Source organism: Scleropages formosus, chromosome 11 (assembly GCF_900964775.1).
Source record: "Scleropages formosus chromosome 11, fSclFor1.1, whole genome shotgun sequence".
Taxonomy (NCBI): domain Eukaryota; kingdom Metazoa; phylum Chordata; class Actinopteri; order Osteoglossiformes; family Osteoglossidae; genus Scleropages; species Scleropages formosus.
Window position 1 is genome coordinate 22,314,763 of NC_041816.1, and position 14,027 is coordinate 22,328,789.

Sequence of the window (14,027 nt, forward strand, 5' to 3'; positions counted from 1 at the left end):
TTCGAGAGAGAGAGAGAGACAGAGAGATTGTGGAGGGCAGCTTTGGATGCCTCTGACGCTGCCCTCTCTGGTGTAGTTCTTGTATCTGTAAGTCCTGCCCCGAGATCTATATAAATGACAGAAGCCCTGAGCGCATCGCCGGACGCGGCCTCGATGACCCCCGTCGGCTCGCCACTCCGACCGACGACTCCGGCAGCGCATCTCAAAATTAGCACGCCTTTTTAAGGGCCGCCTTTGACGGAGATGCAGGCGCCCAGGCCATCTGTTTCTCATCGGGGAGGTCGCCGGAACTGTGCCGCTACGTGTTCGGTGCCATCCCTGGTCAGGAGGCCTCTGATTTGGAGGGAACTCAGCCAGGGCCTCCAAATCCCTCCAAAGGCAAAGTGATATCTCAAAGGTTTGGACCGCGCCCGTAGCTGCACGCGCCGAAGGAGAGAACACGCGCTACGCTGCCGTTTGTTCCCGATTAGTCTGCGCCGACCGCTCTCCCTCGAAGGTACTTGATGCTTTTTTGGGGCATAAAAAATTTGATGTGAAGAAGAAGCTCCTCTTGGAGATAATTCAGGGGTAGCGAGAAGGCTCCGGTATAATGAAACACATTGTACCTCTTTAAGGAAGGCTGTTTCTTATTTTTATTTTTTTTGTTCCTTTGTGGCACTCATCAGCTGGGCCCTTGACCGAGCACACTGCTCTTAGTCATGCGTTGCCGTGGAATCCGCACCGCGCCACCCCTTCCCTCCCGTGCACTGGTGACGGATCCCAGACACCGAGAGGTCTCCGCCTCCCGACACGTAAAGGCCAGACGCGGCGGCGCTCGGCGGCAGAGCCTCCCGCTGCTCCGCGGGAGGGTGGAGGGGGGTGTGCTACGTGTCGCCGCTGCATCTGGCAAGCAGACGTTATCTCTAACGGGGGCGTCGGAGGGGAGGTATCACCAGTGCCCGGCTCCTGGGTCTCCTGCCCAGAGGAGTGCGCTCTTATCCACCGCCATCTGTTCGCAGGAGCTGTTGGAGGTGCTTGTTGTCCTCGGGGAGGGACGCGAGGAAGGCAGAGACGGGCCGAGGCCTGGGGGGGCCCCCGGTGACTGTACACCGTGTCACTCGGCAGCCAAAAGGCACGGTTCAGAGAGGCACCAGAAGGGAGGGGGTCCCCTCCCGCGGCTGCAGCTCTCGCTCACGGAAGCCTCGAAAGGTTAAAGGTCACTGCGGATCCTGCCTGTCCCCCACGGGCAGCGCTGGTGTGACGTCACATTCGAGTCGCTTGTGTGACATGCGAGTTTCCTCATTTAGCAGGTGTTTTTTCAAGGTAACTTACCCCATTTCAGATGCAGCGCTAAACTGCCTACATCTACTCACACATTTCTACAGCAGAGCGGCGTAACACACACACGCACACACAACAAACAGTTTAGGGTTACCATTGCACCTAAAACACACATCTTAGCTCTGCATGAGGAACAAGTGTGGTCACACAGTCCAGGCACCGTGAGGCACCAGCGCTACCTGCTGTGCCACCCTGCCTCCTGCGTTTTCTTCATACGTTGCCCTCGAACCCAGGCTCTCGCTCTCATGGCCCCTTTCCATTTCACAGTGCAGAGAGCTGCTGCCCAGCCCCTCCCACTTAACTACCCAGAGCCCTTTTTCTTTCTGCTTGACCCCTGTGACGTCACCATCGCTGGCCCCAGACGCAGGGTGTGAACACACACACACACCTTGACACTGAGGCTCTTATCCCTTTGCATTGTTTTTTTTTTTTTTCCAACTCTCCCCCCCTCCTCTGGTCTGGGCCTATGGAGACATGCTTGCGCTTACGACTGACCTCTTTGGTACCCGACAGGAGAAAGGTCACCGGTGGCCAGCCCCAGGCCTGACGGGGGGATGCTGGGAATGCAGAGGGCTATAAATCATGTTCTCCCGCTGTCCAGCCCACCTGCGAGCACCCTTTTTTATGTCTGTTGCCACGGCGGTGGCTGCTGTCGCCGAACGAGCTCTCCTCGCACCCCGAGGGGGAGGGCTGGGACCGAGGGGTCATATTTCTCTCACCACGATAGTTTGACAAACAGCGACGACAAGGACTCCGTGTCCAGTGTGGACAGGACAGAGCAGCTGGCAATGTGGTGCACACAAGTGAGCCCACAGTTCAAACCAAGGGTCATGAGCGACTGAGCGTGGCCTGGACGTCTGGGCCTGGACGTCTGCGCCTTGATAGCTCCGAGGCGCGCAAAAATACATACACGGCTTGCATATATCTTTACGCTGGTTAAACTGCAAGGAGCATCCATTTTCCCGTGGTCAACGGGGTCATTGGGACCTGCAGCAAGTGAAAATGACGGTAATAAGCTGTGCTATGATGATTAACTCGTATTTAGATGGCACCTCTGTCCAAGGAGACACACTGCAGTGAAATAAACATTTGTTCATTTATACAGCAGTGCAAAATGACACCTTCGCACACGCTCACGCACTGTGGGCAATTTAGAAGCACCGTTTCCTCTGAAATACCAGCTGTTAGACTGTGGGAGGAAACCAGAGCACCCCGCAAGAGTGACGAGAAGCTGGGGAGAACGTGCAAAGTCTGTTCTTTGGAAGAGCGTATTTCTCAGAATATTTCCGAGGGGTTTAACAGGACAGCTGGTGGACTCGGGGTCCCGGCGGCACATCAGGCACAGTGTCCAGCGAGCTGCCAGATGAGGCCCTTCCAATAACGAGCGTCGCAGTTGGTGACACCCGAGCATGACGAACCCGGGCCGCGGGTGCGTGTCGGCAGCCCCGATTACGGCCCGGCCAGTGAAGATGCGTTCCCCTCCTAATGAAGTAATTATCCGACACATAAAAATAGCCTCTGCGAACCAGCTGGGCACAATTTATAACCAAGTCTGGGTGAGGATCAAATACATGAGGGGAGGGTTCGGTCCCCAGAGGAACCTGTGCAAAGCCCCCCCCCCCCCCCTTCCGCTGCCCAGAATCACATCAGTGCCCAATACTGCTGTTTCCACATACATGGGGAGGGGGGATGCTGAGGACCCCATGGAGGGGCAGCTCAGTTGGGCTCATTTCAGCCACTGACATGCCCCGTTTGTCACGCAGACCGTTTGTTGTGTAGAAGAGAAAGCGAGAAAGTAGCCCACCCCCCCATCTTGCTTTTGCTGAAATCCCCCCTCCCCTCACACAGCTCCTCCTTATTGACAGTCTGCGTGGAACTATTTGAGAATAAATTGCTGGAAGGCAATCCGATAGAGAACATTATTTCGGGGAGTATTTAATTAGGTGTTTAATAATCACGCACTCTGCAATAAAGGAAAAGGAAAACACGGCGTACGAGTAACGGAAGAGATACCGCAGAAATGAGCTTCCACCAGCGTAACAATGGTAAACAAAAACATGGGCTGCCAATTATTTCTGCGATTTAAATCGCTGCCTTTCAAAGATAACTACTCTATCCAAGAAATCGCGATGAGATGGTATAGTACCGAGGATCTCCGAGTATCACACTCGTTCTGTTTCGTTTCAGGGTGACGGTGCATGGGGGAAAGATGATGTTAAAGCACTGGGCTCCGTGGCTTCAGTGACTTAGAAGGCGTCAGGTCAGGCTCGCTTAGGCAGACTGGGTGACAGGCAGTGTGTGTGCGTGTGTGTGTGTGTGTGGATCCTGTACTTGCCCTGGCATGGTGTTAAAAGTTGTTCTAATGGCCCCCGGTCCTTGGAATTGGCAGCACAAGGCAGAGGCAGGGCTCAGGGTGCTGTGTGATGAAGGAATCCCCACCCTCAGACCCCCCCGCCCCCGGACCCCCTATCCTCACCGCCCTCTGCAGCTGCACTCCCTGGTGTGGCCTGTAAACAGACCCTTTCTGACTCTCGCTCTCTCTCTTTTTCTTTGCATGCGCTTTGCATTCTAATGGCCTGTCTTCCCCCAGCCGTGTCTGAATAGGGAGCGGGGCGGGCAGCGCAACGGCGGCCCCGCAAGGCCAGCCCCCCAGGGGCCCCGGGGCCCCCTTTGTTGTCAGCTTTGCCGTGCGGCCTTGCCTCCAGCGCGTCGGCACAGATCGGCGCGGGGGCCGAGGGAGGCCGCCGGTTCGCATCATGATAGGTGCGGCAGCTGGGGGTGGGGGTGGGGGGGTGCCTTTCTTCTCCCTTTTTTCTGTGTCTCCTTTAGAAGGAGCTGAAAGGTTTGATACTTGTCGCTGGTACAAAAAGAGAAAGGAGTGGGGCCCTGCACCGCGGGCCTTTCAGCGCCGAGGGGATTTGAGAAAGGAGGTGAAGGAGGCCTCTTTTCTCAGGGGAGGGGGAGGGAGCACATGCTTCCACAGCCCCCCCCCCCCCCCCCAACACACACACACACACAAAACGACAAGCAGCGCAGGAGAGGGTGAGAGACAACACAAGACGAAGAGCGAGAAGGCTTTTAATATTCAAAATGTATGCAAAACAGCCGATCGCTGATTATAAGAATGAAAGAGGCACAGGTGTACCGCGGTTCTTTTCTCTTTTGTCATTTTCTTTTCCTTTCTTTTCTTAATTGAACTATATCTCGTTACCTGTCTAAAAGTCCTCCCTGAAATATATTTCTTACTGTCTGCGATTCCAAAAAGATGATAGGGTTAGTGCATCTGGGTGACATGGTTATACTTGTGTTATTAGTGTGTGCATATTGTTATTAACAAATTATTTGCTCCGGTATTAATCAGTCTAATCTGTAGACTCTGCTAATGTTCGCAGATAGTTATTTGTACCGGTTGTAAATTCTGAATTTTAAATGGAGAGAGAGAGATTGGAGTCAGGAGAGGAATGGGAGGGGAACCCCAGGCGAAAAGCACACAAAAGCAGCGGAGCAGGTGAGGAGGCAGCCGCATTGTCAGCAAGCAGGCAGGAAGCAAGTTCATCTGTATCTATTTATCGAGCCATTCATTCGAGTGCGGCCCACTCCACGGCACTCCATGTCACCTGTGCGTGGTGCGGCGAAACGAAATTCGCAGCGATGCGCACCCTTCAAACGAAAGCCACCCCCCACCCCATCATTAAAGCGAGCCAGGGATGCCCAAGGCATGCAGCAGGCAATTAGCAGGTCTGCTCGCAAAAATGGAGCACAAATAATGAATGAAAATCCCCTCTGGTTTCTTTTTATTCCGGAAAAAACCCCTCGAGCCGAAATCTCACACAGGGCTTTGAAAAAGTAATCAAATTACCAAAGACCAATCATTCGGCACTACAAATATCAAATGTGATTATACATTGTTTAAAAATCCCAGCTGATTGTCATTACTTGGTCATTAGTGTATTAATGTGTAGCGCTGACAACTGGTTTGGTTTTTGGAAATGAAATTATTACTTTTTAGGCTTTAAACTGGACTTGGCTGATGTTCTGCTTTTGTTGAAAGAAACAGCTGTAAACGGGAACCGGAAGACCTGGTTGGTTTCTTCTGACCTGCTAAAGTCTAAGGAGGTAAAGTTAGCAGGATCGATGACGGATGGAGGGCGGGCCTCGTGCGCACGTCACCCCCCCCCCCCCCCCCCTTCAAGTAGAGCCGTATTTTGGAGGGTTTCTTCTTGCTTGGCCCTGCGCCTACAGAAATCTGGCGCTCACTCAAGGGCCAGATAAGTCGGGGGGGGTGCGGCCTGCTTGTCTCGGCACGGACGAACGCCCTGACCCGCACTTCATTTTTCAGCATGGCGTGACATGTTTTACACTGATTGGAGGGAGTTACCTGTCCCGCTACGGGTCGGTGAGAGTTACAGGCCGTATCTCCAGATGGATAGCGGCCGTGGGCCCGATTCTCCGGACAGACCCTGACAGGGGAAGGCGCCTTTTCAAGTTTCCTCCTTTTTTGTTCATAAGGAATCCCTGGAAAGGCAGGTTGACGGTACGCAGACGGTCTGCTGGAAGACAAGCCCCTTCTGGACTTAACACAAGGCTATAAAGCTGACAGAACCACTTTGGGGAAAGGAGGAGGAAGGGCAAGGATCGCATCTCACATCGGGATGTAACGCAAAATCACATTTGGGAAGGAATGCCTCCTTGCAGGGTTATCTACAGTTTACCATCGAGTTACAAAATAGCTCAGGGCTCCTCATCACACAGCCACTCTTCTAGGAACCACATGGCATCTATACCTATTTAGATGCTCTGCAGCGCATGCATGATTTCCCTTTATTAAAACAACAAATCAAGTAAATTTCTTCATTAGCGAGAATGCAGAAAACAATTACGAGTGCCCTGGTAATCGTGTACGTTGTGGCCCGCTCACGGCACGGGGGAAGATATGCAACCTGCGGCTCTCTTGTCAAGTGTGGGGACATCGTCGATGGTTGGGACCACCCTGTGAATCGCAACTCGCATTGATTTATTACAGTTCCCCATTAGCTTGCACTTACTTGAAAGCAACAATAAATCTTTCCTGCATGCAGGCATCAAATACTTGCTCTTTTAATAATTGCTTTTGCTGTTTCAGTTGGCTTGTTCATATATTGGTGGACCTGGCATGTTCTGAAAAGCAAAACGCGGCCATTTAGCCTGTCAAATCGGAGTGCTGCTTTTTTTTCATGTCGTCCCTCGTTGGTCACTGTCTCCTTCCATCTGTCATACCTGCGATTCTCATCTGGCCGTAGGTGAAATCTGTTTGTGAGAAACGTGGCAGAATAAGCAGCACCCGTTGTAGCGTTTCACTTTGCTTACAAGTGATGCCGTGCAGCTATGCCGTCACTTTACGAGCTCTTGAGCGGTGTAAGGAATGGTGCGGTACAATGCTCAATGACTTCCTGGGAACAACTGTAAAGCCATAAACATTTATTCATTTAGCTGATGGCTTTCTCTTATTGAGACTTATAAGGTTAGAGTACTTACAATCATTTACCTAGCTGAGTAATTTTACCAGAGCAACTTTGGGTAAGTGTCTTTGCTTAGGGGTACTGCAATTGGAGGTGGGACTTGAACCAGCAACCTTTGGGTCTAAAGGGAGCTGCTGAAGATGCTGTGCTGCTAGCTTCTCCCGTTGATGGATTACAATCATAAATGTTCCCAAGAAGGGTACATCTGAGGTCATGATCAGTATTGACAAAACATCCCACTCTGTTTTGTAGTGTTTGACATTGAAGGGTGACATCATACTTTGAGTTTGACTTTTGAGCGTTTCTATGTCTTTTTTCTTGTGCCGAGCGAGAATGTACGAGTGCTACGAGGCAGTCGGCACCGGCGTGGCCATGGCCTCCACATCAGGGTGGAAACTGGGACGCTGGACAGGATTTCAAAGCTATCCTTGGACCGAAAGCCTTTAACGAATCTATGTATCAATAAGCAGTCGATGTTAAATACAAGCGAGCCGTTTGCTGTCCAAATAAGCAGCACGTGGTTCTCTGATTTAGGAAAGCTACGGAATCAGGCCTGGGCAAAGGACTCTGAGGTCAAGTGATGTGTCAGAAGAGGTGAGTAGATTTTGGGGTCAAGCCCCAACACATCCCAAGCTGGCAGGAGGCCAACAGTAAAGTATTGCTCTTCTGTAGAAAAACACTTGGCTCCACAAGGAATGCTTTAGAACTTAAACAACAGGGTGAGCGCTACGACGTGGGTATGCGGAGTAATTTTCGACGATGACAGTGGGAATCCCCACTTTTTGAGCGAAGGTCGAGTGGTGGTGTTTTACACCGGATCCGCTGTGGGAGGCGGCATGGCGGCGAAGGACGCGGCTGCCGTAGAGGGCGCGTTGACTGGTGGCCCCCTAGTGGTCTCCCGGCGGCACTTCACGGGCACCGACCTCCCTCTTGTGATCCACGTTCAATAATTACAAGAAAAAGCGTTTCGTGCTGGGTGTCGCATCTCAGCGAATATGACAAACAGAATCGTCTCAGTGAAACAAAACGATGCGGAAGACTCGCTGTGCCACCGTGTTTTCAACAGTTATCGTTTGGTCCGTCGCCATCGTTGGGGGTACGGTATTGTTTGTAAATTCGCGGCGAGACGGAACTTTGAACTGTGCTAATAGTGATAATCCCGTAAAGGAAATGAACAGAACACTCTAACGGGAAATAGAAAAAGGAAAGTGGCACAAAAAAAAAAAAAAAAAAAAACAGCGAGTCGATCTATCATTCCGCAGGTCAGAAACGTTGAACCCTTGTTTATATTCATAGGCGGTGACAGCGTAGCGCCCGCCCACTGGGGGCGTGTCAAACCAATGGAGGCGTGACGGCCGAGCAGGTGCTCCCTATCTCGCCCCGCCCCGGTCCCCGAGTCCCCGCCCCCAGAGCAGGACCCGGCTACCCCGTGGCCTGTGGCTCCGCAGGCGCTCCGCGCTAGCAGTGTGTGTCCGAGGAGGCGCCGCGCGACAATGGATGTACGTCTGTAAGGGTTCGGAGCGACACCGGTAACTCATTCTCATCTTACGGTGAGTAACATTATTACCGTACAGCCTGGACGCAGAGCGCCTCTACAATGATATTTTGTTATCGACGAAAAGTGAAAGTACTACAGTTGGGCAGAAGTTGATCCGGTGCGTGGGAACCGGTGGAGCGAGCTGCTCACGATGTGTCTGCGACTGTGTGCGCGCGCGCGCACGCGCGCGACCCGCATTGTTTATGGAGGTTGAGGGACGCGGCCGGCGTGACCCTGCGGTGAATCCGAACGACGGGATGGAACGGCCTCGCAAGGCGAGGTAATGCGGAGGAGCTCCGGATTCGGGTCTGACAGTTTCTATAGACTATATATTTGTCGTGGGCTGGAAACGCGTTGTTTGCCACAAATACACGTTGACGGAGAACAGAAAGAAATGACGGAGCGGCGAGCGTGGGCACACTTACTGCGCGGCGTGGCCGCCGCTGCATGACGGAGCGCCTTCCTTCACCCGCCGCCGCGGCGAGCGCCGGGTGTCTCGCACCGGCGCATCACCACAGCAGCTACTGCGTCCCGCGGTTTTTTAACTAGAACTCCAGTGGCGCTTGTCCGGCGAGTGTGATAACAGCGTTTATTTGTTCTTCTTGAGTGCGAACTCTTAACCACAGATATCGCTCGGGGGTTCGTCATGGCCGGACTGAGGAGTGTTGGACTACACAGTACCATACTGTACGCCCCCCCGCCGCTCTTTTTCCTTTTCACGAGGGCCGAGGCACCCCCCCCCCCAGTTCATTGTAGCGCGTGTTAGAGTTTTAATCTGTATGACGCCCGTTAGTGCGCGTGTCGCCTCGGGGGCTGACTTCTGTGCGTGCGGCGCGAGAGGCTGAGCGGAGCGCACGAGGACTTGGAGCGGAGTTCCCGGGTCGTCGTCGTCTCGAGACCGGGCGGCGGCGGCAGCAACTGCCCGTCACGCTCGCTCTTCAAAAGAAAAAAAAAAAAAAAAAAAAATTAGTTTTAAAATCTCGAGAACCGCCGAAAAGCAAAGGCCCAGAGGCGGTGAGTCATTTCTGTACGAAACGCCGCCAGTGTTTGTTACGGTTTATCACGAGAACAGCGGTTAATGAGCTGCGCGATGCTGCTGAGGCGACAGACGGCGTTGCAGTGGCGCCGCTGACACACAGCTGGGAGTCCTGCTGGCCTTCAGCACCATTCCCTCATCCCCGCAAGGTTCCCGGTTCGAATCCCGTACCCTGCCTTCTTTGTACCCGTCCTGAACGGATACAGTAATAGCTTACTGTACAAATCTTGTCATTTTCTGGCACTGTAACTGTAAGTCACTTGGGACAAAGGTTTCAACCAGGATACTGGTAACGTGCAGTCAGTATTGAGAGGATGATGAGGCTTAAAGGCCTTCATCATCGCTCCTTCATTTGCATGAGTTTACATATTGAACAGGAAAGGACTGTCCCCACCGAGGCTTCAAAACAGTCCAAATAAACCTTAAACTAAATAAACAAAGGCATGGCCATATTCCTGGAACCTCTCCATTCCCCCCCCCCAGTTGACGTTTTCGTGCTGGACAGGTTTTTGTGGGTTAATCCCAAAGTCGCCGACGGCATTAGCAGAACGTGGTCAAATTCCAGTTTGTGACCCATTTTGAATGATGGTTGGGCAGATGGTTTTGTTGCTGCTCTAGCTTGGTGTTGAACTGCTTGGTTGAGATCAAGGTCCCCCAATTACATTTTGAAAGTGCTTTTATGCGTGTAAACGGTTTTATGACGTGTCAGTGCGGTTGGCTTTCATGTGAGGCACTTGTGGTTGGCTCCTTTGATTGTTGTCTCCGCAAACACCTCCCCTGCTGTGGTCTCGACTCATCATGAGATCGTCACGAGAACACCTGTTTGAAGAGGGGGTTTGAAACCTGTCCTCAGCACCACTGGGGACCCGAGAAACGTGCGAACCGTGACCCCCCGGGGCCGCTCTTCGCGATCCTCCCCTGGGCAGGTTGGTGTCACGAGATTTCACTTTCGTTTGTGAGCCATCGCATGGGCCGGTACTGTGGGCGATTTACTGGCCTGTAGTAGGAAACAGGAAAGACTGGGTCAGTGAGGTTTTCGCAGAAGAGCTCAATGACGACGCTGTGAGAAATGTCAGAAAGTAGCATTCCGTTCAGCGGTTACATTAGGCGGAAGTGTTACAGCCCCCCCAACAGTATGTGCGAAAGCCTCTGGATTCACTTTCACTCCTGTGGACAGCGCGATCCGTAGAAATCCATCTGATTCACGTCTCCTCGGTTTTGCACATGCAAATAGCTGAAAAGGTAAACAAAAGATAAGGCGGCGACGGGGGCCTCCCGCACGCCAGATGCTATCGGCACAGTGTCGTTAGCCTCTGAGCTACAGGGTGTGGCCTTTGCAAACCAGGAAGTACAAGTATAAAGTTGTCATTCATGTCATTTTTATTGCACAGTGCTTCACAAGTCTTTGTATCTAGGCTGCTGTTTTTGGCAGTCTGTGCAGATTATTGCGATGGCACTTAAAACTGGGTGAGGGTGGTGCTAGAGGGCACTTATATGAGAAGCCGCAACAGGTTTCACGCTAACGGCCTGTACATATTCTGGTGTTGGGCCCCCTCCTTTTTTAATTTATCTGCACGAGTGTCCCTTTCACAGCTCCCTGTAAATCATGTGTTTGCAGCGAACAAAGCGATTAAGCCCGTAATCTCATCACACATGACGGTCATTTGTTGAAGCCTCACGTGCGGCTAAAATAGGTTAAATGTACATGCTTCAGATGAAATCCATTAATAAAGGGGCCAGAAATCAGGTGAGAAGTGCACCTATTTTGTGTGGGGGCTGTGCACAAATGTCACATCTCCCCAGCTAATTTACTTTGGTGACAAACGTGGTTATTCCCATGACCCGGAGGAAGGGAAATAACGGGTTCAGATGAGCGAGGGTCGTTTTGACTGTGTGGTTCTGGGAGTGCCCGGTGCATTGGCGCCGATCTCTGCTCGGTCATCTTTACACGACGGTTACCTCGAGTTTTTATTGCTGTTTAGTGGCACACACCTTGCAGAAGTTGGAATAACTTAAAAGAAAATAATTTCTTTATGACTTTCACTTGTGTAGTTTACCGAAGACAGCCAAGGATTTGGGTTAAAGCCATTTTTTTGGGAGAGAAAAGAATGGAAAAGAATCAGTGCTTTTGAGATTTCTGTAAGGGCAATAACTAGATGTGGATTTAAGCATTTGGGTCATGTGGAAAACAGTGGAGACGGTCCTTTTCTTTGTCCGGAGTTTCAGGGTTTTTTTTGCCAATGTTTAGCCTCCTGCCCCTGGGGTGTGCAATGAGGATGTTCCTGGATCTTCTTCCAGTGGGAATGCTCCCCCATATGCTTACATACTGCTGCGACTTCATCCCAAGTTACAGATAGAGGTCCAGTACCCTACCCTTTGATCCGTCTCCTGCTGGTAGATGTTTGAAATGGACTGTGACTGGAGCTTTGTCTTCCTTCCTGCTAAAGGAATGGTGGCCCGAGGTCCAAATAGCTTTGGCTGGCTGTGGTGCTTTGGAGGGCTGTGGCACCTGCAACATGCTAACAGAGAGCAGAGCAGGCCACTGTCCACAATTCCTGGACCATGCACTACACCCACTGGCAGGGACTTCGAAGAGCAGCCAGTATGCAAACTCCTCAGATGGAATTTGAGTGAGATTTGCATTCGGAACAAGCTGCTCCTCGGAATCGACGAGTGTGTGTTCCGCTACAAGGGTTTGGGAAGAGCAATGTAGAAGAACAGAGCGGCCATGTTTAGGATGTTGGAGGCCCTAATCCCGTGGCTGGCAGTGGCGGTAATGAATTGGCAGGGTTCTTTCTGCCTGTGGGGCCCTCAGGACAGACCTCGTGATGAGATTTCACCCTGGGCCAAACCTGGAGTCCGGGAAGCCAGCGATACCTCCCCGTCTGTGACATGCAGTCCCTTTGATGTGGCATTTGTGGAGTAAATCCTAGTGCTTGTGATGTGCCAGTCTCCAAGCAGAAAGGCGGCCTGCTGGCTCAATCACACGGAAGCGAGGGCCTGGCCAGGGTATGCAGTTGGCCAGGGGTGCGCAGGCCTTGGGGTTCAGCGAGGGGGAAGTGTAGGCATCGGAAAAACGGCAGGATTGAAAATGACGAAGGTCAGAACTTTGCTGTGTGTGCATCGTTCATTTTATTGTTACGTTTGCCTGCTTGGTTAGATGAGCACATGCTTCTGACTTGGTTTCCATCTTCTGTTGGGAATGAGGGCAAAGCTAGAGGAAACTCTCTTGAGACAGTGCTGGTATTATAAACTCACTGAGAGCACTGTTTGCCAGATCATCTGAATGTCATATGGCGTGTGTGCATTTGTGCGTATGCCCACGTGTGCATGTTTGCGGGCGAGAAAACTGGGCCATTGTGCACAACATGCGGAAAACACATCATGGATGAGGTGAATGACGCTATAATGCTACACGCAATCCTTTTTTTTTTCTTCTTCTTCTTCCCCCCACCCCCCCAGTTTTCTGGTACCCAGACAAGGATGTGGTTTGCGAGAGGACACTGCTACCGGAAAATGGTGCACGCTGAACCACGCTCTCTCGCTCCCTTGCTTGTTCTCAGCCCCTGAGGTGTTTCTTGGCCCTTGTAGTGATCCTGCTGAGATCAGAGGTAGAGCTGCTGGCATTTCTGACATGGACTGCGCCCTCCAGAGGGATTGCTTTCTAAGGAACTCGCTCCTCTAGAGGTCACACCGTGTACAGGGAACTACAGGCTGCTGGGCCAGCCCTGACCCGTTCTCCTCTCTGAGGGTAGCGTTAGACGTTCAATCTAACAGCAGTCCTGCACACCCCACCTTCCCCTTCAGCCTACCTCCCACGGTGTAATTACCCCACACTCCCTCCACCACCAAAGCGCACCCCCCCACTCCACCCCACCCGGCTGCCTCGGCCACCCCTCTGAAATCAGCCAGGCTATTAGGCCGTAATTAGAGCGCGCGGCTGAGGCAGGCTGGAGCTACAAAGTGGAGGGTCTGCCAGGCGACGGGGACTGGTAATTAGGGAACTGCAGGAAGCATCAGAGCCGTGATTAGTAATGGCTCTTGAACCATTAATGGAGAAGGCAGGCAGGGTGTTGGGGGACAGTAAAAGAAAGAGAGGAGGTGGTTTGGGGGGGGGGGGGGGGGGGTAGCCGCAGTATTTCATCCGCTGGCGACACTTTTTCAACTGGACTCTTCTGTGGATGCACAGTCGCTCCCACAAACCCACTCTACCCTAGTGCACCCCCCCATGCTGAAAAGAACCGCTACCCAAATACTCAGCCCTCATTAGAGAGGCAGAACCTCGGCACCATATAATGTGCTGTGGAAAGGATCCCAGCTCCCGAGGCTGGAAAGACCAATAAAATCGGCCGACGGTGTGCGGATGGCCCGTGGCTCAACGTTTCTGGCTGAGCAGTTGAAGGGTGCCGTGTGTGTCACTGAGATTTCGCCATTCTGCGTGGAGAGGTATGGAAGCGTCACCCACGCAGGGCCTGGTGTGACTCGTCTGCGTTTCGCAGCAGCCCTTTCGTAGAAGGTTAAGTGTATAGCAGAAGTGGTCCGCCTCTGCCGTTTGTGGACGACGTGGTCTCTTTGCACAGGGTATATCTCTCCTCCCCCCCGCTTTGTGTGTAGATGTGTTTTTGTCTGCGTGTGT

At 52.3% G+C, this 14,027-nt stretch overlaps 1 protein-coding gene across 6 annotated transcripts in view; it reads left to right on the plus strand.

Annotated features, from left to right (window-relative positions):
• The window catches only part of gse1b (Gse1 coiled-coil protein b), a 214,979-nt gene that overhangs the window by 168,807 nt on the left and 32,145 nt on the right, over window positions 1-14,027 (plus strand). The window contains exon 1 of one of the 6 annotated variants that reach the window (XM_029256260.1): window positions 8,232-8,368. The exons of 3 other annotated variants lie outside the window; for them this stretch is intronic. The gene's annotated coding sequence lies outside the window, so the exon portion shown is untranslated. Of the gene's footprint in view, window positions 1-8,231; window positions 8,369-8,480; window positions 8,636-14,027 lie in introns of those variants that run through there. 2 more of the 6 variants (XM_029256264.1, XM_029256262.1) reach the window with 2 other exon arrangements.